The 26,459-nt window shown below is 28.0% G+C and overlaps 2 long non-coding RNA genes across 2 annotated transcripts; both read right to left on the bottom strand.

Annotated features, from left to right (window-relative positions):
• Nucleotides 1–2,729: 2,729 nt before the first annotated feature.
• LOC129989442 (uncharacterized) lies at nucleotides 2,730–11,568 on the bottom strand. The gene is made up of 5 exons (XR_008785773.1): nucleotides 8,775–11,568; nucleotides 8,363–8,591; nucleotides 7,190–7,328; nucleotides 6,083–6,232; nucleotides 2,730–3,813 (listed from the first exon to the last, which is right to left on the bottom strand). It is a non-coding gene; the product is annotated as an uncharacterized LOC129989442 (long non-coding RNA).
• A 1,451-nt stretch (nucleotides 11,569–13,019) lies between these two features.
• LOC129988967 (uncharacterized) lies at nucleotides 13,020–20,812 on the bottom strand. Its single transcript, XR_008785716.1, has 3 exons — nucleotides 20,688–20,812; nucleotides 15,743–16,212; nucleotides 13,020–13,701 (listed from the first exon to the last, which is right to left on the bottom strand). It is a non-coding gene; the product is annotated as an uncharacterized LOC129988967 (long non-coding RNA).
• Between the last annotated feature and the right edge of the window lie 5,647 nt (nucleotides 20,813–26,459).

The raw sequence follows: 26,459 nt of genomic DNA, 5'->3' as shown, positions 1-26,459 counted from the left end.
GATAAAATATCGACGCTAACATAAACAACTGTATTTTTACAAAAAGGTTCAATATTTTTATGTATAAAATACCGGTATACAAAATATTAATATATCATAAATTATTTTGACTTCCCTTGGTTTTAATTCAAACATCTATGAAAATTCTACCTATTATTTATAAAAATGATTGTTGGCATTTTCAGATTCAGACTTCATCTGTATCACCCCCATTTAATTTAGTCTCCCTTTGAAAAGATATAAAATCTTTTCTGAAGAAAAAATTTTAAAAAGATATTCTCCGGAAGCTTGACAGGAATGATGATACTTTTATTTTGGATACAAGATTCCTACTTTGTCATGGACTATGGCAAAGAATTATGTATGTGATGTTATCTTAGATAAAAGTCTTGAATATGTTTCCAGTAGCATGTTAAAAATGTAATAGGTGCTTTATACGAATATTCTGAAGATAATGCCATGAAGAATGGGATGCAGAACAAGTCATCATTCTGTGATATCTTGCTTGAGAAAAACATCTTTTGTGCTGTAGCAAAAGAGGACTTTCTTGGCAACAACACCAATAAAAAGAAATTGACATCGATTCTAGGATCATAAATTTAAGATTATAGGCTGGGAGTTATAACTTCAGAAGAACATGCGCACGAAGACACTGTGATGATAGTGAAAAATTGAACTTACACTACTTGTAATGTTGTATTCGAGGTTACAAATACAAATGTGACTGAAACGTTGAATGTCGCTTATTCTGGTAGAAAAAAAAGAAAGAAAATGATGAAGTGATACCATTTTTTTCAATATCCAATGAAAAATACGCGTGTTTTCTACAACTTCTATTTTTGTGCCGATTAATCACTTGCTATACCAAGTTATTTTTTTATGTATAGGAAAAATAAAAATACTAATAATGTTTCAACCACAAACAGAAAACATGCGGAATGACATTCTTTTACATCACATGAAGATTTGCTGACTGCTAGAGATAAATCTGAATTGCATTTGTATAGTTTAAGTATTCTATGGAGTATTTTTTTAATTTGATTATTTTTCATGATTATTGATTTTTCGATAAAGAAAATTACACTAAGATTGTATTTAGAACTGACACAACTAGTTCGATAACTAACGCATGCCATCTCGATTTATCTAAAGATGTTTTGCATCTTTTCTCCTTCTTTTTTTATGAAGATTCAGAAGTTATATGGCAACAATCACCATGTCATAAAATGGAGTTGGAAATTTCAAACCAGAAAATGCTACAGAAACAAATCATTGAAATGAATTAGAGCGTCAACACTATTTGTGCCAAATCAATTAAGCCACGTTTGCAAAAAGAAAAACAAAGGGGGGGGGATCAGCACGGTCTGTTTTTAAAAGTGTGATATTTATAGCTAGTTATTATGCGTAAATTCCCTGAGTGATTCTAATGGAGATAGTGGGCATAAGTCTAATGTATAATAATATTGAGTATTTACATTATGTAAACAGTAACGTTTGAATACATTTAAAAAACAAAAATTATAAATTGAAACAAAAGATATTTAATAAATGGGACATTAAATGCACATGCTAATGTTGGACTTATTGTAAAGCACTTAACATTGTGTGAGATTATCTTTAAACTGCTATCGCTGTGTCAATCTGCAGTGTGGTTAGCTCATAAGCGGTGGTTAAAACAATGTCAGGAAAGAAAGTTATACAGGATTTAAGTAAAGGGTATACAAATTATAAAATGGAGAAAATGATTTGTAAAAATTAGATTTCTGGTAAAAGAAATATTCCTTAATCATTAAAAGAAGAGAGTCATTAGTTGCTAATAGCAAGAATGTTTATATAAAAATGTTGCTAGTATGTAATCATTAAATATAACTTTTGAAGAATTAATAAAGCCAATTTAAACTGCTTTATGTTGATAGGAATACAAATGTTCAATCAAATCGCTTACATTTTAAATTGTGATCAATAATTGTAAGGTCTTAATTAAATATATGCACATGTGTGAGCAGAAGAGTTCTCTAAATGACAGCTTTGTTCTTCTTTACCATAATTAAGCGAAAAGTTCAGTATTGGCAAGTTCTAAAAGTTCTATGTTTAATCTATATTCGGAACTCGGTTGCCATGTTTAAAATAATTCAAATGACGGAAAAAAGGCCATGTAAAAGCATTTGGAAAACTTATATATCTTCTGAAGAGAAATTTGCGGAAAATTATTTTATACCTGTAATTTACATATAATATTGCTACTTATGTTAGATAATTACAAAAATTAAAACTTAAAAAGCGTTAAAATTCCAGATCCCTACACAACTCAGAAATTAAAGTGAAATACAAAGTCGGAATTTAATAATTAATTTTAAGAAGAAAAATGAATTAAATTTATAAGTATAGTGTTGAAATTATATAATCAATATTTTTGCATATAGGCATTATAAATAGAAATATTATAATTCTAAAATATATTCCTTTGGAATATTTCAACCGTTTTATTACATTAAAGATTTATATTTTCTTTAATTATGTTATATATAGTTAAGAATGATATTTATGAAATTAAAGTCGTCGCGACGGTATTTCGGTTAGTTCGCACTCAGTCAATGGCATTTGAATACATACTACATTTTTGAAATTGAATGATTTCTGAATGATACTAAAAATATTGTTACGGAAATTCTGGAGTTTTTTCTGATTTGTTTGGTCATGAAGAAACAGTCCTTTAGTAAAGACAACGACATTTATTAAACGAATACAAAGACAACAAATATATAGTCGAAACGAACAAATGCAACACACAGCAGCACACTATAATAAACAGTAGCCCACAAGTAGTAATTTGTAGTAATAGCAACCACAGCCCACAAGGCGGCCAGACAGAATTCAGAAGGAGGAGGGAATCTTCGTAGCTACTCTCTATGGTCTCTCCAAACGTCTGCAATTCTCCGCTGTCTCATCGCTTTAGATGTATCCGACTGCCGACTCACTACTGCATGACTGGTTACTCCTCACACAATTCCATGCTGCTTCTACAATAAACCCCAGACTCGGCACACATCTCAATTCAGCAATAGCTTGAGATTCACAAAACTGGACTGATCCAACTATTCGTCTTTGACTCTTTCCAAGATGACAACTTGATACACGACTGACTTCGGCTTGAGACTGCTGCCTTTTATAGTTCCCAGAGGCGGGCAGAGAAGGTTCTGGAACAATCAGGCATATCTCGGTTCCTATTGGCCCTACCATTAAAATTCTTGAAGATTCCAGTATTATATATTTTATTGTCAAGTCGCCAAGCTCTGAGATCATTGATTCGGCACCCGATCAGCATCCAATAGGGCTGATCATAAAATAGTCCTTCCAGTGATTGAACTAACCGTGATGGGAAGCAGTATTACAGATTTGTAATAATATAGTTAAAGAGCTGTCAAGACATTCACAATCATTTTCAAATGCAGGTTCTTATTCATTAACAAATGTAGAAATTTTTATTTTCAAGCATAAAAATAACTGGTCAAAATGATGATTACATTTTTTTTTCAATTTGTAAATCATTAGTAGTGTAAAAATCTGAATTAAATAAACTTTTTTTTCTGAAATGTGAAAAAGAATTTACTGCTTTATTTATAACAAGAAAATGAAAAATAAAATTTCATAGAACTGTGAGTCGTCTTGTGGTGTATTTAACTCTGGTTCTTTCATATGGTACAATGCTGAAGTTGTCTTCATATATTTTGAATATAATTCCATTCAGTGAGAAGACCGGTACTTTTTTAGGAGTAGACGAGAAAAAAAAATATCTTCTTTGTCCTCAAAAACCTGTTAATCATGAAATAAATTTAATAATACATGTTTTGGATAATGAAAATTTTTTATGGAAAATTTCACATGCAAATCACTTTATACAAGATTGCGGAATCAAAAAAGTTATTTAGACACTCGATAGCAGCAAATGAATGATGGGGATAAAAGATTAAATTTCAAAATTAGATACCTACTTAAAAAAACTGCCATTAAATAAAAATTTATTATTATGCCTTTTTTTAATATTCACTCCGTTGTAACTAATGTCAGTAAATTCCAAATATTTTTCATCCATCTACCAAAAATACGAAGCCACCTGTTAGCATGCAACGGATTATTAGACTCGTCAGGAATACGATATCATAAAATGCAGGAAAAAACATGCAAACGGCAGATTATCAAAAGATACATTCTTCTTCTTTTGTACAAATTTTTTACATTGCATTATTTAGCTCTAAGGCATATTTAAAATAAGACGGAAGCATTAATATTTTCTGAAACAGATATATATTTCAAATGTAGTAAGTCTTGAATATTTCAATTCCATCAGACGAGTTTAAAGATTTAAGATAAAACTTGTTTTAATTTATCCAGTACTACAAGTAAAGCAAAAGAAAGAAGCAACTGAATAGTTTCTTGTATACCAAATTAGCTAACTTTTTAATTTTTTAAAACAATAATCTTTTTTTCTGTGCTTATCTTTCGCGATTTTTGCAATTCTGATAGAACTTGCAAATATGAATTACATTTTGCATGTGACAAAATTTTTTTTTGTTTCGATTACTTCTATAATATGCGAATTTGTTAAATAAAAATAAATGATTTCTTCAATCGAACTAATTTTGAAGACTTTATATTAAATTGCATTTGAAATATTCTTTTAGGCTGGAAAAAGACTGAGTTGTCAGAGAAGGTGAAAATGGAAGAGGGCAAATATTTAATATCGAGAGATAGAGCGTCTTTAGATGCAAATCCGCCCTTTGAATCTTTATTAGCCCTGACCAATGTTATATCCCATTCCAAAATTATAATTGAAGGCTATCTTCTAAAATCAAGATGCAGTAACTGCTTTCAAAATAGTGCTCACTGTAGAATTTATTTAATATTTAACATAACAAAAGAGAGTTTTCAGTATTTCAATACACTGATTTTTTTCGCGGAATTTCACAATTATAGAAGATATTTTTTCAAATAAATTTGTCAGTGGAATCTGTTAATTATTATAGTAGTTCCTATTTATCATTAACTATTTGCTATGTTTAGTCAACGAATCGAATCCGACCTTCATATATATAACAATAGGCATAAACACCATTAATGCCAGTATCAATGATGCCTATTCTATCATGTAACTTAATCACATTTAGACGATTTACTATGACTTTCTCATACCAGTATTCACCCAGTGATATACTTTCCATTTCAAGTCTATTGAATCTCCAATACTGTTCATATTTTCCTCAGTTCCATAAGATAGATAATATGAATATCAAAATGTAATAAGAATTTCATCCGCATTGTTTAGGATCTATTTACTTCTTATATTCACACATCAACTCTATGGAAAGATTTAGATATTTCCAGCCCCAATTAATGCAACTAGAAATATCGTTTTTTTTATAAACTGCTTAATTTAGCTTTATATTTCAACATATTTGTAACTTAAAAATAATATCAAAGTGTAGGTTTGATATTATGATAATATCAAAGTGTAGGTTTTTTTCCCCATTTTTTCTATTTTATTAGCTTTTTATGTTTATGGTAAATTTGTATACTTTATAAAAAGGTATATGGTTTTTCTTTAATTATTATAATTCATGATCTAAAGACTGCCACATGTCCAAAATATCATTTAAGCGGCCATTCGGCTTTTATAGAAAAGATAAAAACTTAGTGAAAACTTTCGAATAGTTAGGAATCTGAATAATTATATTTGAAAGTTTTGCTGGTATTATCCTAATAATTTTAATTCGTAGATTTTGTATTTTTACGTATTAATTTATTTGGCTTCTCGGCTAAAAACATTTATTCGATCAACCAATTTGAGGCCTTCTTCTGTATTGGAGCATTGAGTTGCTACCTAGTTCTGAATCGATCACGACATCCATAAAATGAACATTTCCCAAATATTCTTTTAAATTTTTAACTCATTCTGGATTTACTAGCTGTAAAATACTTTTTAAACTAATCAATATTCACAATTGAGCATATGTTTAGTACAAAATCTTTTAAACGGATATATATATATATATATATATATTACCAATAAAGTAAAAACGCTTACTTTGAAATTTTTTTTCAACTTCTGTTATTAGCTCAAAAATGTTTTTGATTTCCAGGACGACTGTTCCTCTAATTCGGATGTAGGAGTGGCAGAAGGCAGATGCAAACAAAACCATATGAACCCACTTTAATTTTTCCTATGATTTGCCACCTGGTAAAATTTAAAAAATATTTTATTGAGTAGAAATAATTTTCAGAATGAATTAATTAAGAAATATTTCTTTACGCTGTAAAATTTCCAAGCCTTCAATTAATATAGAACCAATAATATAGACCATTAATATTAATATGAAACAATTAATTATTTTTCTTTAAGTTGAAATACCTCCAAGCCTTCAGTTAATATGTAACCCTTAATATACAAATAGCGTAAATAGCGGAAAGATCTGTCAGTCCTTAAATGCAGACTAACGGAATTATGCTAACCTTGGATAATATAAGTAATTCCGCAATTATAACTGAAATCTGAGATCTTAAACCATAATATGTACGTGAAACCATCTCTTTGAAGAAAAAGATTATTTTTATTTTGGCAACGGGCCTAAGCATTGGAATATGCAGGTTCTATGTAGGCAGTGATTCCCGAATTTTAAAACGTCTTCTTTGTCTTCAAAATTAATTTCTCTTGCCTCTTTATGAAACAGTAGCTCTTTGCTAAAATTCTAGTTTCCAGATCTCAGAGTTAAAAGATTTCATGATAAAAGAGTCAGTGAGTTGAATCCGACATTTGTATATAAACAAAAAATTATACGTAATAACATTTGGCACTCCCTTATTCCAGTCATGGTCCAGTAATATTCGTTTGTTTCATGTAAAGTGAATCTCCCATGCTTATGGAAATCTTAAAATTTATGAAAATAAGGTCAAAAACTTCAAAATGTGAAATGCATTTCATTCGCATTACTTCCCGAACTAGTGCTTATTCTACTCTTTAGGCTCAAGTATCAACTTAATGAACACATTTCTTAAGGACTTTTTTAAAAGCAAAATAATAATAATAATCATTTTGTTCATTCATTTCACTAGTTAGAAATATTTTTTTTAAATGATCAATTTTCATAGTATTCCCCTAAAGATCGTTTTTTAATAATAAAGTATATAAATTTACTTTAAGATTTGTCTTGCTCTGTTAGCACCCTGGAAACATGTTTTTTTTCCTGATCGACAATTAATCTGCTTCTGACGTGGTGTGGCAGACAGAAGATGGAGCAACATTTATTCATCCATGATAATCTGTCTTTAAATTTCTGTAATAAAATACCAGAATCATTTTCAGGCAGAGGTCTATAAAAAGATTAAAATATTTCAGAAATAAAGAAATTATGTATATATATAAAATAAAATTTCGAGAACCTTCATACTTAAAATTATATATATAAAAAAAAGATATGGTCAAATTATGTGGAATACTAAATTTAACTTTCTTTCTTTTGTGTCGAGATATTCAAGGAATATGATATCAGATTATTAACATATTTCGAGATTTCGTAAGAGATATTTAAAAACAGAACCATCTTTGTTGAATATTTGTCATTTTTTCTTTGTATACGACTAGCAATTATTTTGAATTATTACAGCTGATGTAAAAGTTTTATTAACCAATTATTAGATTAAGAGCATCCATTTGACTTAACCGAAATTTGTTCTGGAGGTTAATAAGCCGAAAAGCAGTCGGAAATAGGATAACAGTTATATTTTATCATTGAGTAAATTTTTATAGCAAAATAAATGTCAGAGAAAAATTAATTGAAATGCACATTGAACATTCTACTTGGAATATGAGAATTAGTTTCAACTTTTGAAATGATTTACAAGGTATTATTCGTTTTAAAGTAAGTTTCTAAATTTTATGTTTTCTTCTCATGTTAAACAACATTTAACCATTTCTTTTTCATTCATTTCCCTACAAAATAAGGGATCGGTTAATAATAAACTACTACAAATTAAATGTATTAAAAAGTTATGAAAGTTCGGATACAAGAATCCAGGAAACGGAACATATTTTTATTGAAAAACAATAAAAAGTATCGTAATTTGAATGCTTGGGAATGGGCAGCAAAATAAATTCTGAGGCAATAAGCAGTAATTTCTTATCAATACAAACATATTTTCTTTAAATTGGTTCTTTACTGCAATGAGAAGCCAAAATTCATGGAAAGTCGAAATACCCCTTTTTTTCTGAAGTAAATAGAATCATGCCAGGAAAATTAAGAATGTTCCTTTAATTAAAATATAAATAAATTTGGGAAAAAATGTGTCGTGCTTGAAAGTAGGTAAGTACCTGATAGTAGAATCATCCAGAAGAGTTCAATGAAACTGAGACTAGCAGAGTCGAGGTTGGAAAGTAGGCACCAGATCCACACAGCAAGAGTGGTCAAAGAAGCCGGATCACCAATGTAGATGGTTGCTTAGTCATTTAGACACGACAAGCAAGTCTGAGCTAACACAGTAGTGATGTTTCTTGACGGATCCCCGATCTCAACGGATTACAATCTTCAAGATCACATCATCTTTAAGGATTTAAAATCTTGTTATTATCGATTAAACCTTATGAACATCAATATCAACAGTTAATTACTTATTAGAGATGTGCTAGAAACTCATACACACAATATTTATTCATCGTCTAATATGCATCTACATTCAAACTCTCTTTTTGTACAACAGTAACAACAAAAAAGTTGTTTGCTCACCTTTGTGTAATACCTGGTGTGTGTTCGGCTCAACTGGTCAGGTTCAGATGGTTGTTATCTTGTCTTTGCTCATTTCAGCCTCATCCCTTTGGTCTTTCCTCACAAGTCTCGAAAAGGCACGGCCAGCAGTTGGGGGAGAGGATGAGCTCCATGGTGTCGTTTCCTTTCCAATGCTTCCCGCTAGAGTTTTCAGGCTCTGGGAGCACAGCTGTTGAATTTAGGGACAAGGGCACGAGGGCTCCTTTTCTTTTTTGGGTTGAGGGGATCGTAGGTCGGTATTGCTTTAATTGCGGGTTTAGAGTGAATTTTATTGAAAAAATTATTTGCTGGGTTTTGAGCGAATTCTATTCTGGAGGGAAAGTTAAAATATTTTTGATATATTTATTTCAGATAAACCATGGGGAGTGTTTTATCTGCCTTGCAACTATGTTTCGTAGGTTTTCCAGTTTATTGATGCGTGTTTTGGTGCTTGCACCCCACACTGGGGAGGCATAACTCATGATGGATCTAAGCATTTCCTTGTAGAACAGGAGCTTGTTTCTCAAAGAGAGTTTTTCTTTTCTGCCCAAGAAAAAGTATAATTTCGCTATCATGGCCAAAAATTTGTTTCTTACGCGCCTGATGTGATCCTTATAGGTTTTGTTGTCAAGTATTACTCCTTAGTGTTTTGTATTATTGCTCCATTTAATTGGATTTTCTATATACTTTTGGGAGGATCGGAACTATTTTTCTTCTGCCGAAAATAACTTATTAACATTTGTGAGCGTTAAATTTTATTTTTCACATGATTAACCATCAGCCAAAGTATTTGTTTCGTTGTTCTATTACCAGTTCGGATGCACTGGTGCTCATGAGGGCAGTGTCGTCGGCCAATAGACATATTTGAGTCTGGCAAATCCTGAGCAAGGAAATGTCATTATCTAGATTCAAAATATAATTGGTCCAACCTTGGACCCCCTGCACTTTTCCGGCATCGATAACACACACACACACACACACACACACACACACACACACACACACACACACACACACACACACACACACACACACACACACACACACACACACACACATATATATATATGTGTGTGTGTGTGTGTGTGTGATATGATATAAATAGTGGTAGGAATGTTGTGCAGCCACAATAGCATTATTGCACTGCAGTCACATTTGTATACAATATTATTTAAGCAGGCATTCAGCATGGTCTGGTGAAGATGGTGAAAAAACTAAGTAAAGATAATGAAACGGGAGTCTGATCAACTATATTTAAAAACAAATGGTAATATTATTCTAATATTTTTTAATATTAGAATAAAGTTAGAAAATATTATTTAGATTTGAAATAATATTTTATCAAAATATTTGATATTTTCTAAATTTTGTAACTGAAGAAGTTACTAAAAACTTCAAAAAATTACAAAAATTATGTTTTTTGAAAAGTAAGCATAAGACAGACAAAATTATACAAGAACTTCAATACGATGTGTGTGTATCATGTATAAGTTCATGTATCCTATGGCAGATAAATATCGAAATTTTATCCTCTTATTAATACATCAGACGCATGTCTCAATAGAGCATGAGGAAGATGAATAATATTTTCTCCAATTTATAATAAAACAGGTTAGTTAAAAGAAATTAAAACCACACGAAACTCGACATCCTTTTTTTCGTTTGTTTATACACACTATTGCCATTCACATAAAAACATAAATCTTCTTTTTTGTTACAAAAATCGTTTCAATACAACGTTGAGTTGATTCATTTAATACTATACACTTCTTAGAACTTTGAAATATTTGACTTGCACCTTGTTTTTCTGTTCATTCTGTATGACGAGAGCTAATAACTCGCTCACATAAAATTCTATCAACAATTCTTCTCTCTCAAATCTGTTCTTTATAGATTCAATCGCCTTTTCATAGTTTTCTGAAGTTGGAGGGAAACTTTCAATAACTTCGCGCCCTCAATTTCCTTGCATAATTCACTGTAATAAATATTCAAATTTATCATCCGGCTCGAAATCCTCATCAGTAAATATCCTTTGAAATTGGCTCTAAAATCCTAAATAGTCCTTCAAATCTTCATTAAAATGTAGAAATTCAATTTTTTGGTCGGCGTATATTTCGATTTCATTTGGCGATGAAATTACTGATTCAGCTGTGCTTTCGATCTTATTGAACACATCTTATTGAAGAAGTTTTCATTTTTTACTCTCACTAAAACTATTTTTTCCCTATTCTTCCATTTTAACATATTCATTTTAAAATCTTCATCTGTTCCGATATTATTCATAATTATATCATGACAGTATTTTAATTCATTCTAAATACGATCTAAAGTTAAACATTTCTTTTTTACAACTTCGCTATTTGGCACTTCTTTTTTCAAATTACGATTTTCGTAAACGCAGTGTGAATACACTTTCATTTTCTCAATATATCCTCCGTAACCATGATCTCAAATTTAATTATATCATTTTTAATACCCACGACTCATCTGTTTCCGTATCACGTAAGCAGGTGACCAAAATATTTAGTCCAAATTATAATAAAACAGGTTAGTTAAAATAAATCCCAACCTTAAAATAAATCCCTCCCTTAGTTAAATAAATCCCAAAACTCAACATCCATTTTTGCTTGTTTGTTCACACTGTTGCCATTCACATAAAAACAAAAATCATCGTTTTCGTTACAAATATCGTTTCAATACAAAGTTGAGTTGTTTCATTTAATATTATAAACGTCTTAAAACTTTGAAATTATTTTATAGTTTATATTATTATATATTTTATATATATATATATATATATATATATATATATATATATATATATATATATATATATATATATATATATATATATATATATATATATATATATATATATATATATATATATTAATTCATATTTAATTACATCTCGTGGTAATAATATGAATATTTGTTTAAATCGCGACAGATAATGAGGGATAGGAAACCAGTCTTGCTGCGAAGCCAAAAGTTCATTGCAAATTAGAAAACAAACGTCCCTTTGACACAAGGACAGGAGTAAAAATTATTGTTGCGTTTTTACTTTAAAATAAGTGAAAAAAGGGTTTCTTCAGTGATTAGTGAAATGAAAATTGAATGATTGGTATTAAATTTTTCTCAAACATTTCCAATTCCTTTTTTCATTGAATTCAATTACATTTCACTACTTTCTTCCTTAAATTTAAATGTTTAGAGCTTGTCTATTTCTAATAATTGGAGATGCTAACCAATAATTTTTAGCATTCTTAATGCAGTCATTTTTTTATATGTTTATCGTAAACGTTCACAAGAATTTTAGAGCATTTATTCTGAACGATAGAACTCCGTATGATTTTAACGCCAGATTTTTTATATCTTTACAATCGCTTCACTGACAGAACGAATTTTATCATTGCTGAATTAATCGCTTTCAAAGGAAAACATTAAGACTGTCGTCGAAATATTATTTAAACATGCAGTTCCGGATTACTGAGAGTCTATGTAAAGCTAGTAAAAACGCTTGATCCAGGTAACTTGATTGCAAATAAATAAATAAACCCATTGTTTTGCTATGGACTAGGAGCTGCAGTATTTGCTATTGCTAACAAGGGTGAGCAATCCTTTGAATGAGGAGATGAGAGAACTGATGATCTGGTTCATATCTTCGCTTATTATCGGAATTTAATGCAATCATAATTTCGAATTACGCAATTCAGTACAACCCAGACACGACCGAAATAGTGACTTTATCGGTTCATTCACTACCATGAATTATTAACTGTTTAACGATATCCGAACAATGCTGATACATTTTAGTGACGACCAAATCCAATCAGAGTTATTGTTTTTAATAAATGTTTTTCATTATGAAACTCTCTATCAAACCTTTAAAAAACTCCCATTAACAGAATGGAAATAAGAACAATGTAGTTATTGTTTCCAATCCGACTTTTGGCGACCATTAGATTACCTATCATATTAATAACAATAATTAGATTATTTTGAGCATTTTTATGCTTCATATTATTTTAAAAACGTATTCTATTTATGCGACAATTTTCTCTTTTTTTAAGTGAAAGAAAAAATTACTCAAAACCAAATAAGAGATATATATATATATATATATATATATATATATATATATATATATATATATATATATATATATATATATATATATATATATATATATATATATATATATATATATATATATATAAACACACACACAAAAGAAAACAGTGTACACAAGTTGCATTCGAGCTGTCAAAAAATTAACAACTAAACAGCACAAAAAAGGATTAAATGTTTTGTACCTAGTGAAAATAATTAGCTAGGACCTTATATCCCATTGTTAAGGAGGTTTGAGACAAAATGACTCAATAAATATGGAAGAAATAAGTATTAATTTTTTCTTTTTCAATGTGTATAATTTTGATAAATAACAAGAATGTGTAACAATAAATACTATTTAGTTTATGATAAAGTTCATTTTTAATTTAATTATATCACATATTTTAATAATAAAGTGACTACTAAAGATTTTCTAACAATAAAATACGAATATATTTTTCCCAGTGAGGTTCAATACCATTATTGAAATTCGAATCGACTAAACCCGAAACCAAAAACAGATCTCTGCCTCTTTATTTACAGACAATAAAAAATAAACCTAATGATCTATCAATAACTAAATAATAACTAAATAACTAATAATTTCGATCAATAACTAAATGATTCAAGACACCACATACCAGAAATTATGTATACTAAAAAGTAATATTTATCTATACTTACGTAATACCTGCTAAATAACTCACCTACACATCATGAAAGAACCTCTTTCGTCCATACGCTGGAAAAGCAGTTTCTTCCTCTTTAATTTAGATGAAGTGGAGAAAAACTGCGTCTGTGAAATAAAGAACCTTTTAAAAAAGAAATAACATAAATTTAAAAGTTTTATACATAGTGGAATTAATTTAATTTTCAATATAAGAAGGAAAAAAAAAAAAGGTAATTGCAAATAAGTTTTGAAACCTTCTTTAAGAAATTGTTTGAATCAGAAATATTAAACGACTATTGTTTATGAAGAATTACAACGATAATATTTTCTATGCCATTATTATAAGATCATTTTTGCTCAAAAACAATTTTCGGTAAGAATCTGGAATACCCCAAAAATTATTACTTAATGTATACTTAATTAAAATTTCGAAAAAATCGGTCTAATTCTCATTTTTAAAATTGCAGTTGTGCCAAATTTTGTTATTTTAGATTAAACAATCTGCCCTTCCGAGAGGGAAAAGGAAGCCAATACATGCATTCTCTTTTATTATTAGTTCATTTATTTTAATGAAATGTTTCTGTATTATCCCTCTTTTCAATAAAAGTGTTCGTTCGTCCATGAATATGTGTAGGAGATCTACAGGTCCGATTTTTTTGACTCAAGAGCTGCCAAACGTGGGAGAGATACAATTAAAAGGGTGGGAGCGACTTTCTTGTTGAAATTCTAATTAATGAAAAGGGATTTTTTTACTTTTTATGCAGATAAGTTCAAGTACAGACGAACAATTCTTCACACTCTAGAGTAAAAAAAGCATCGTCTAAATTAAGTGTATCTATATATCGCTAATTTTTTTAACCTAATCTTAGCATTTTTCAAAAAATATTTTTATATATAATTTATAAATATATATTTATATTTCATAAACAATTTCAGGAGTATTTTTCTTTTTGCAATGAAATTACAACGCTTCATTTTTATCAATTATTTAAGGGTACGATTTTCTTTAATTTTTGAAATCGAGAAATAGAAAGTCTCGTATTTTTTAGCAACGTTGTAATGAAATTTTGCAGTCTAATTTTATTTGATTTAATTATTTTAGATGTCTAAACAAAGGTATTATCTGCATTAGAACATAAATCCCGTAGATTAAATATTTAAGCTTGGAATTCTTAAATATTCTTAATCTGGATGTTTCAGTCTAACTAGGATAAAGCTGCGCATGCTTTCATAGTGCATGCAAACGTCGCCACACCAGTTTAATGTTGGAATCAGCAGAAAAGTGAGGAATAAGAAAAGGAAATTAAGACACTGCGTATGCAAACTGAAAATTAGATTCCAGAAAATTTGTAGTTATAATTTCAACGGAATTCTGACTGACTTAATTCCATTAAGAAGATTCGTGCAAAAAAGAGCAGAAAAGGAATAAGGCTATTAATACATATGCTAATGTCTGATTTTATATCTCAGTTTTCACTTAATAAATGCACCAAAAATTTTATTGAAATCACACCTACTCAATATTCAGATGATAATGAAAAGAAGTTATTAGTAAAATTAATATCATTTATTATTAATTTTTTTCAGTTGAAATAGGAAGTTTCTATTTCCAGAAAATATAAATACAGACTATCTTTTTCGAATTTTTGAACCTTTTGTTCCATTAAAAGTGGAACATCCTCAATTCTTGTGGGGGAAATCTTTTGCTTCGGAATTATTATATTGAAAGTGATTACTAAAATTCAAATACTGATTAAACTACTTAAAAATTCGAATACATGCATATTTCAAAAAAAATTGAATGAAAAATAATTCATCAAATTTCCTTCATTCTAAGATTCTCCAGTTCGACTGTGCGCAGAATCAAAGGAATGCTGCCCTTGATTTGCAAAGAAATAAATCTTATCACTATGCTATTCATATTCAACCGCATTTAGTCTATTTGTATAACATAAATGTGTAAAATTTAGTAAAGTAATGATGCGTTATTAGTATTATAAAATTCTAATGATGAATCAAACGTAGTAGACAATGAAATATTTAATTAAAAATTGTGCTTAATTTTATTGAATGGAATTCTCCTTTTTTTAAGTATAAGCTTTTGAATTAGACTTTTAACACCTCTTAGTGTAAAAATAAATGAATGTTTGAAGACCTATGTACGTACCCAATTGCTCAATCAATCCTTCATTCTAGATGCGGTAATGCGGCTCATTCCATTGTCTTCCGTGTACGAAGATTGCTTGAGTTCCATTTTTGATCCTTACTAATATACTTCAATCTAAAATAAGACGTTTAATCCCTTTTTTCTCATCAGTGAAAAATTCTTCACTCCACTCAAGTTATTTCAGATTTACAATATGCAGCAGTCAAATTTTGATACCATGGAAACCATGATATCATGGAAGAATCAGATACCATGGAAACAGTTGATATCTCACTTATCAAAGATATCAGCAAGGGAGGTGAATCCGTAGAGTTTCTACTATGGCTAATGAAACAATTTACAGCGTAATTCAATGGGTTAACAACAATGGTATCTGAGAGTTGATTCATCACAGATATCAAATACCAATCAAATAAAAAATTCCTAGTGTACTGTTGAAGATTTGGTTTCAATTTCTTAAATAAAATGACCTGCAGAAAAAATAGAATAAAGCAATCAGTATTTACTTACTTAAACAATGTTCTATCATAACACAACAATAAATGTTTTTTTAAATATTTAATCTCTATAGAATACAATAACCTTTTTAAAAAATCTTATAGAGACACATTCACTGAGTTATCTTTTAAGTGATTTGATCTTTGCATTCTATTGAGTCTCATTTCTGAATACAGCAAAACAAGTTCTCTAATTTCTTCAAGTTAAAATAAGGAAGTCGATTACTTTCAGAAAAGTATTCTTAGGCCTTTTCTAAAAAAATTGTAAATTTTTAAATTTTTTACATCATTTGATGTTTATTAAAAAAGTATACATATAAAAAAAACCCTCGTAAAATCATGCAATTCTCATAAATATAGTTTGAAATAATTGAAATTTTAATCGCATTTGTAATATTTTTAATGAATATTCATGCTCTTTTTATGATGATTACTTTACGTCTTTTTAATATTCCTTATTTCTTATTGAAAAAATAATATTATCCAGATTTTCCACATAAATATATATATATAAATCAGTATTTTTCAAGTTGAGTTCTAGATGACTTCTCCTCTGTGTCTCTTCTGCTAAATTAATATATTAATTATTAAATGATAGCTCTAAAGTTATTTAAATATTCTGTGGTCATTGAGAATGAATAACTGTAAAAAAGTTCACTCTTTTTCAGTCACTTTCTTAATGCTTAAGAAAGCTAGTGAAAATTCGAGTACAGAATTCTCCCATGAAATGTGAAACAAGCGAAGCAAAGCAAAAAGGATTTAGAAACTGCTTTAATATATCTATCTTCCTTTAAAGCTATAAAAATTTATTATTGAACATGCACATATCCTTTTAGATGTTATAATTGTTTATTATTTTGAGGCCTTTCAAGTTTTAATATTTTAGGAGAGAAAAGGGAATATATTAGAATTTATTTTTGCATGGCGGAAGCGATAGGTTGAGTTATACTGTACAGTCATTGATTAGACGAAAAATTAGAAAGATTATTAAAAGGAATTTTTATTTATAAAGTAAATTTTTAGTTTTATAAATACAGAATTAAGGCTGCATTTAAACTTAAATAAATAGTCACAGAATTTGAATGCAAACCCTTTAAATGTTATAGAAAGAGAGGACACATCGCTGTATTAATGTAAATTTAATTTATATTTGGACTGAAGAAGGCAGCTGCTTTTACATCACAAAATTCCTTAATTTCCAGACGGGCAAATATCTCGAATTTTTACCAATAATAAAGGTAACAGATTCAGAAGAAACTATTTCTTTTTTCAATATAGATAATAATGTGAAGTCGAAGAATTCGCCTACTATATAAATGTAATATATAACTACATTCATTCATATTAAACTTTTCTCGTTGAAGTAGAGTAAATCTTTACTTATAATTACCTTTATATAAGTCATTGCAATTTTTAATTTAAATTACAAATCAGAATACCAGCTTATTATCTTTTTGTTATTTTTCATGATTTGATAATATTTCTTTGTGTTTCTTAGTGTTCATGAACAAATAATTTTTAATATCATTAATTCGTCCAATAAACCACTGAACAGTTGGGTATAGGTGAGTTGTAAGGTTAAGTTTATAAAAGTGGTAAATTGAAAGACTCAGTAAAGTTAAAAAAGGTAAACTTCACTGCCGTACAAAAAATCAAAATGTATAAAGTAACAAGCGTGTTAATTCTTGATATATCTTTACTTTTGTTATTTAATTAAATGCTTACTTATAATATTAAATATTTTTCATACGACATAAATTTATTTTCACGAATGTAAGTTATTTAAATTTGACTCAAATATTAAAAAAATTCTGAACATAATTATATATAGATAAATATATATAAGTAAGAATACATATTTTCCTAAACATATAAAATCTTTTCAAAAACGTCCCCCACTTCTTTTTTAAATTTATTTAAATTATTAAAAATATTGAAAAAAGATTATAGAAAATATTAATCAATAAAAAAACGTCACAATTCTGAAAAATTGATATATAAAATGCAATATGTCTTGCATGTAATTTTCTTTTTTCGATAAAATTTTAATCTTTTCTTTGTATTGATAATTTCGAAGAAAAATATGAAACAATTTCTGAAAAATGTAATTTGGTAATTTCTAATTATCGATACTCTCTTTTCAGTTTTCAGGGCTTTCTACACGTTTTTTGTATTTTAAATTTCTATTTTATACTTGATTTGTATGCTTTCTATTTGTATTCTTGATTTTCCATCTATGTATACTTTTTATTAAAATATACATAGAATGGAACCATGTACCTCGAATTTAAGAGCTATTTAATATAATATTATTTCCTAATAAATTAAGAATTTTGATAAATGAAAATTAAAAACAACTTTATTTTCAGGCAATCAGAATTTCAATATTAAACAGGCAACCTCACAACTGTAAGAAGCCCTTTTAGTGACAAGTTATATATATATATATATATATATATATATATATATATATATATATATATATATATATATATATATATATATATATATATATATATATATATATATATATATATATTCAAATTTCTGACATTTTGAAATCAATTCAAATCAGCCTGTTGTCAATTACTTTTTTTGTTTCAATTTGTCAAAATTTGCTAATTAAAATTGTTTTAATGAACATTAAATTAAAATGAATAATAAAAAAAAATGTCACGTCTTGGATGGTGAAGATAAGGAAGATTCCGAAATCGGTCTCAGGGAGGCAATCAGAATCCGATTCTGCATGCTACGAAAAACAGAATTCAAAGACCATTTTCAAAATAAATTTATATAAATAAGCTTTATTCATTAATAACGAAACACTGAAAAGAGAATTTTCTATATTCTTAATGTATGCTAATTCAATGAGAAGTTCAAATCGGTTTAGAACATATCGTAAAGCTAATAACGAGCAGAAATTTCACAAAAGTATAGATTATTCAGAATATTGATAAGAATCTCGACACATATGCAGCGTTTGAAATGGAATTACGCTTGTAACATTAAATATCCGAATATTTTAAATTGATTTCACTTGCGAAACAAGACATATATTTTAATTACTTTAAAACTAATATATTTGGTGTCAACTCAAATCATCGGAAAGAATCTGATAATTAACTATTAGATGCATGCAAAAACACCCAGTAAAAAACCTTTTAAATGGCATAACAGTGACATTTCGGCACTTGAGTCAATAAATTGACATTTAAAAAAAATTGCAAAATTTAAATTTTTAATATTTTTTCCATGTTTTATTTCCATTTAATAATTTTAATATTTTATCCTAATTTAGTAAATCATATTTGTCACACATATACATCACCATTTATTCAAAATTCTACATTTCAATGAGGGCGTTTTCCTGAATCATTCGTTGATTGTCATAAATAAAATTCAAAGCTTTAAAACTTAGTTTTTGTAGCAAAAAGTGAAAATTATTTGTAGAAAATATTTTAAATTCAAGAGTATTGTACTAAATACGATTCAAATGGCTGCATAAAAATTTAGATCTCGTAATTTTTTCATGAATGCCTATTTTTTTCAATCTAAAACAACAAAAACTTTAATTTTTTACATCATTTAAACCGTTTTCAAACATAAAATCTTTGACCATCTTTAATGATATACTAATGACATCTCTAATGATAAATTGGATACTGGACCATTATTACAGTGAACACTCCATTCAACAAATTTTTTTTGCACAAAATGGATGACTACGTTGGAAAGTCAATTTTCGGTGACAACATCGAAATATTTTTACTCAATTTTCTTAATTTTTGAACATTTTTTCTTCTTTGTAAAGCCAGTTCACACTTGTATGTGCTCTCATTCTTTAGAAATTACTCTGGTTTTTGTAAATGCATAATTACGTTTTAAACAAGGTTTATGTTTTTTATTGCTATTTTCTCCATTTCTAGATTTTGACAAAATCTTATTGCATAAAATCTCATTGATAATCAATTCAAAGTCCATGCTTGTACATATTTGTTGTTTTAAAACTTCCTTAAAAGCCAAAAATTTTGAATATTTCCTTGTATTTATCATTCGAGCCCCAGCATTTACTTATTTCTTTGTTCAGTAAATATGTTTTATTTTCCTTATCTGTAAGATTTCAATTTTAAGATTTAGTTTTCAAACAGCTAAATTAGGAAGATTTTTTCGTTCCACTTCTTAGAAAGCATTTCATTGAAATTTTGAAATAATTTTGGATTTAAACGCTATCAATCTGTGCTCACAGGTGTTTTTTCCCAAATGATTACATAAAAAATTGCAAAAACATAAAAGTTTTATAAAATATTTCAAAAAATAATAAGTATAGATGATTAGTAAGAAATATTTTTCCAAAAATAACATCTTTGTATTAAATTATTCATTACAAATTTCAACAGATGTTTGTCAATAGAGAAAGCAGAAACTTTGATAAAATAAAAATGTCTCACCCATTCGCAGTAATCTGATGTAAGCTTTTGGAGTGATACCGAGGCAAACTTGCAATCTTCGACGATATTTTCTTTCAAAATGAGCACTGTTCCGGGGGATTGCAGATCCAACAAAGGTGCGTGGGCTTCTCTCTTTCAACACGTCATTGTTCAGTTCCCAGGGATTTTTCCAGGAAAAAAGCAATCTACGTCAGCGTTTCCGTTAGCAACAGGAGGCCCAGTCTTCTGCGAATCTTGTAAAGATGTCTATTTATATCATCTCATCTTATTGATTCTGAGTACTAAATTTTCTGATTTCAAAATCATTTTCCACTCTCGTCCTAAATATGCAAATTTTCTATAATTTTAGTTCTTTTTTTTCCTTATTTTTTTATAATTATGCATTTACAGCACCCCTACAAAATATCCTTATTTTCTAAAGCGGATTTCCATTTTGGAAGCGAATCAATCTATTAAAAATTTTTAATTATTTTTAAAGTTTTGTATTAATCAAAAGTAAACAGTCATTTCAGACGCTGTCCTTAGAAATATGGAAGTATGTTGTTCTGTGAAAAGAAACAAAAAAATTATCAACAATTGAGGATTTTATTTTTACCGAACAAATCATGTTTTTATAATAAAATATGAAACAATAAAATCAACAAGCAAAAATAAATAAATAAATAATAATCTTAAAACATTTTCATAATTCAGAAAGATTTTGTATGGCAGTTAAATCCTATCATTAGAAGGAGAATAAATTAAATTTCAAAATGATGTAAAATTAATTTTAGGACGTAAACGCTTTGGAAGTTATTGCGGAATAACACAAAAATCTCAATTAATTTGTAATTAATTAAAATTTGAAAAAATATCACCTCAAAGTGCGCATATATTTCAATTTAAAGATGCGGAAATTTTGTAGCTCTAAATCTAGCTGTCTGTGCTGAAGATCATTTGACATATATAATACTTATATATACAGGGTGTTCCAAAAAATGTATACACATTTTAGCAGCTGATAACTAAGTTATTTCTTCTTTCTTTACAGACTGAACCCATTGAACCGAGTGATGGCAGACAGACATGAATTTGAAGAAGGGAAATTTATTCTAAAATGCAACTGGAAGTATGAAAATGCAGTAGAAGTGCAAAGACAATTTAAGAGGGAGTTTAACAAAGAACCACCTACACGAGTTACCATCACTCGAATTAGAGATAAGTTTGAAGCTGATGAAACTGTTCAGCTTCAAACTTATCTCTGATTTACAATGCAACAGCTGTTCAATTGAGGGCACCATTGAACATGAATGTACGAATATCCCAAAGAAATTGTTCCATTATGTGTGCTATTCCATCGCTTCGCGTTGTCAGCAGTGTCTGGAGCAGAACGGACATCAGTTTGAGAACATGCGATAACAAGACAATAGAATGATATTTGTAGAATCTTTTACATGTTGAAAATTATTCGAATTATAATAAACCCCAAATTTACAATTATTTAAAGTGTGTATACATTTTTTGGGACACCCTGTATATATATATATATATATATATATATATATATATATATATATATATATATATATATATATATATATATATATATATATATATATATATATATATATATATATATATATATATATATATATATATATATATATATATATATATATATATATATATATATATAGTTAAGTTTTCATTGATTAATAAATGAAGAATATGTATGTTTTATGATCGAAAATCGAAATATATATTATTTCATAGTTTTTGGCAACAAATTTCATTTTCGCCTTAAAATTAAGTCAATATTCCAACTTTCGTGAAGTACGGGATTAAATTTTTTTTTTCATTGTCTAAAGCTAAAGAAGAAAGATTTCAGTTCTATTCCTTGATAGTGCATATGAAGAATTTAAGAATAGAATTAAATTTTACCAAATTAATGCGAATACTAAATTAAAATTCATTATCTACAACATTTAAATTTCTAAGGACACTAAGATAACACGAGACATTATAGATGTTTATGTACCTAAAAATACAGGTGTGCAGTTATTAAAATACGATGATTTTAATGCATATCATTATTTGATGTCTAAAATACTTTGTTTATACAATTATAAACATAGAATTCTGCAGAAGATTAAATTGCCTTTATATAAAACTGCTAAATATAAATTTTTCCTTAAAAAAATAGTCGCAAAAACTGGTTTATTCAGCAATAAGTGGTAACTCAACAAATTGAAATTGTCTTGTTTAAAATACTTCTAATAATAAATAACTCTAAATAAATAATTTAATGGAATTATAAAAAAATATTTTTAATATTTTCTTCGCTCTTGTTTAAGCAGTAATCTGGCTTTATTCTCCAGAATTATTATACACCCTTACTAATTGTTTGACAACTGAAAAAAAATGTATCACATCAAAAGGATTACACTTTTATATTAAAAAAAGTTTAATGACAAAAAAATTTTTTTGTTGGCTCATTCTATTGACTCTTCAATAATGCGTCGCGCATTTTCCTAATTCGATTCCCAAAAGTGATTAAGATTATTTTGTCCTGCAAATGTTCAATTTCTGCCATCGTTTAACTTATCGTTATGGCAGAAGGCAACTCCCTCAATGATTATTAAATATCATAAATTTAACTTATTTAGTCTGCTTTTTCTCTTTCTTGGGTTACTTCCTAATTTGAAGATGATGCATCGCCATCGACAAGATCATAAATAAACATTCAAAAAAGCTTCAAAATTAAAACAAAAACAACTCAAAAACGAATGTCTTATATTAAGAATAATACTAAAGTGAAGAAAAACGAGTATGTATTTGCATATCTTTGATTGGTTAATTTGTGCAAAATTAAACCCAACTATCTTAAAGTAGTGATAAAATCCTACTTTAAATATGGTTCAATTAACTTGTTGTACATCCCAATTAAAGATATCTTCAAGTATCAAAAAAATCCTGTTAAATGTTGGTTCTAGCTTACCTAATAGGCACAAAAATATTGAGGGTGTCGAGTTATGTCCTCTCCAATGATGGACGCTCCTTCAACGGTTAATGTGTTCTGCGGCCGATGGTAACCATTAGGTTTTAGCCTTAATTTCGACCTCTGTGCTGTAGCGTCGATGATCATTTCGATATATTGAGTTTGTTGCTTTTCTGAGTATTTGTTTCAAGAGCGCAAGGATGGAATAGACCAATTTCTTGTCGGTAGGCACCTTCAAACAATTAACAGAAATGCGTAGTTTTGATGTTAATGTAATACATTAATTACATCTTTCTGATTTCTTTCGTTTTTCAGTCATCTGGTTAAAAATATTTGATTTATAATATATTTAATTACGAAATTATTTTTCTGATTGGTAAAGGTGTAAGACCAAAATAATAATAATAATAATAATTAAAAACTCTGAGGCAATTACAATAATTTTTTCTTTCTCTACTTAGCGGCAAGAAAAAAAAAAGAACAAAAAAAGTAAAGAAATAATAAAAAAAAATCTCTGGAATAATGCTGCTTGCTGTTGAATTTCTCCTCTTAAACATGCTAAAGTGATCCCTTCAAATATTTCTCACGTGTTCTCTAATAATGATGTAACCCACTCACCCGCTCCGTGCAAGCACGTAAAATAATGAACCTTAGGCAAGGTCTTGAATTCTACAAACTTTGTAATCTTTAATGTGCGATTTCCGATTCTTCGCTATCGTGATGAAAATCAGCATTTGGATATAAATTGACAAAGTAAGTTACGAAATATCGGTATTAAGTATGAATCTATCGTATTTATTTTCGATTGTGTCCGTGTGTGTATGAATTTATTTTATTTAATACTTCAACAACTTTGATTCATTTATTTTGATAAAATTTTAAAATAATACAAATAATACTTTATTCGCGGCATTGTAGTAAAAATATAATCCTTTGCAATGTATCATCTAATTTAGAAAATAATACTTTATTATTTTTACAATTTAATATAAATTTCAGATTAATATTTATCATTAAAAATTAAAGAAGAAGAGAATTAAAGAGAGATTAAGAATTAAAATCATCATAACAATAAATTAGACACATTTTCTTTATAACTGTGGAAAATTACATTTACATGATACAATTTTGGATTTACACTGAAAAAGGCTGTGAAAATTATTGTCTCCTGATTCCATTCTCCAAAATAATTTCGTAAGTAATAATAACAATAAAATTTATTCTAACTTAAAAAGGTTCGCTCTTTGTTTTAAACATTCAATTAATCATTAGTTACAGCCTCAGAACGTGCAAATATTCTAGAGTCGTTAACTTTCAATGATAATATAGCTTTTAAGCCTTTACTTCAGATAAGAATTACTGAACATTATGAAATTCCTTTTCTCAAGTAAATTTTATGAAAATATAAATTCAAAATCAGATTAAATTTTAGTTCCCAAAATAAAATAAAAAACCAGGGTTTAAAAATGTTATTTTTAATGCAAGGTCAACATATTTACTTATAATTGTTTCAGAAGAAATTCTCTAACAAGCAAAGTACATATTTTCAAAAAGAAAAAAACAATTAAACATTTGTACATTATTGCATTTATTTAAGAGACGTAATACCCCCCAACAGGATGATATAAACTGATGTAGTTAAATTGGATCATACTTCTATTTTCTTTAATTCCTAAATTTCAGTATCAACTACAACCGACCCTTATAATACTTTATCACTTCAGTTTTTAGATATACTAGAATTTTAAAAATAAACTTAATTTCAACAAAAAACTTATCAGAAATTTTTTTTCTTTTCAAATTTTACAAATTTGAAAATTTGGCTAGCTAATTAAAATAACCAAAAAAATACCTATACGTATTCAGAAAAAAAATGGAAATACATTTATTAAATATTATATTATTTGAATTCTATTATATATATATATATATATATTAAAATCTAATTTAAACTTAATTAATTTCCTTATTTTTAGCTTAATTTAGCACATATTTACTTCATTCTAATATGTTCGCTTATTTTTTGAGCCAATTCCAACCTTTTTATTTAATTAATGCAACGAAAGCTTTATAAAAATGCTTAGGTCGGTGTTTCCCACACTCCAAGTGAAGGGATGAAAAATAGCTAACCTAAACAAATTCTTCTAAAAGATACCTACATTCCCCTACCCAAATCGGCATGTGTAAAGAAATCCCTATCAGAATCTCACAGTATATTAACGCTGGGAAAAATATTTTCTTCCCTTTTTTTCATCATTTCTCTTGTGTCGTTCTGTGTTGATGAGCTCGTCGCTTCTGTTTGTGCATAAGTCATACCTCCGGGATGAAATAAAACCGGGATGTTTATATATATATATATATATATAAACAAGAACAGACATTAAAATATGTTTTACAATTAAGACAAACAAAAAATATAGCAATTAATTTATTGTCTTTTTATAACAAAAAACATATTGAGAATCATTATAAATGAAATATAATTTATCAAATGTCATGTATCAACAAATTTTCTTTTTCACAAATTGCCACAACTGTCCCACATAATTGAACAAATTTATATTAAATTCGAAACAAACAAACGGATACATTTTTAAGAATGATTAAAAATATATTACTACTTTATTAGTAAATATAAGTACTACTTTAGAAATACAAAGAATGAAATAAATCTACGAATACATAATACAAATAATCACAAAATATTTTCAGAAATGACAGATTGCAGAGAACCTCTTAGGTTTTGAATAAAAAAATTTACCTATAACTATTATAAACAAATTAACATTGATCTG

Source organism: Argiope bruennichi, chromosome 10 (assembly GCF_947563725.1).
Source record: "Argiope bruennichi chromosome 10, qqArgBrue1.1, whole genome shotgun sequence".
In the NCBI taxonomy this organism is placed as follows: domain Eukaryota; kingdom Metazoa; phylum Arthropoda; class Arachnida; order Araneae; family Araneidae; genus Argiope; species Argiope bruennichi.
Note: the sequence above shows the minus strand (reverse complement) of the source record. Positions and strands in the feature narration are given on the sequence as shown.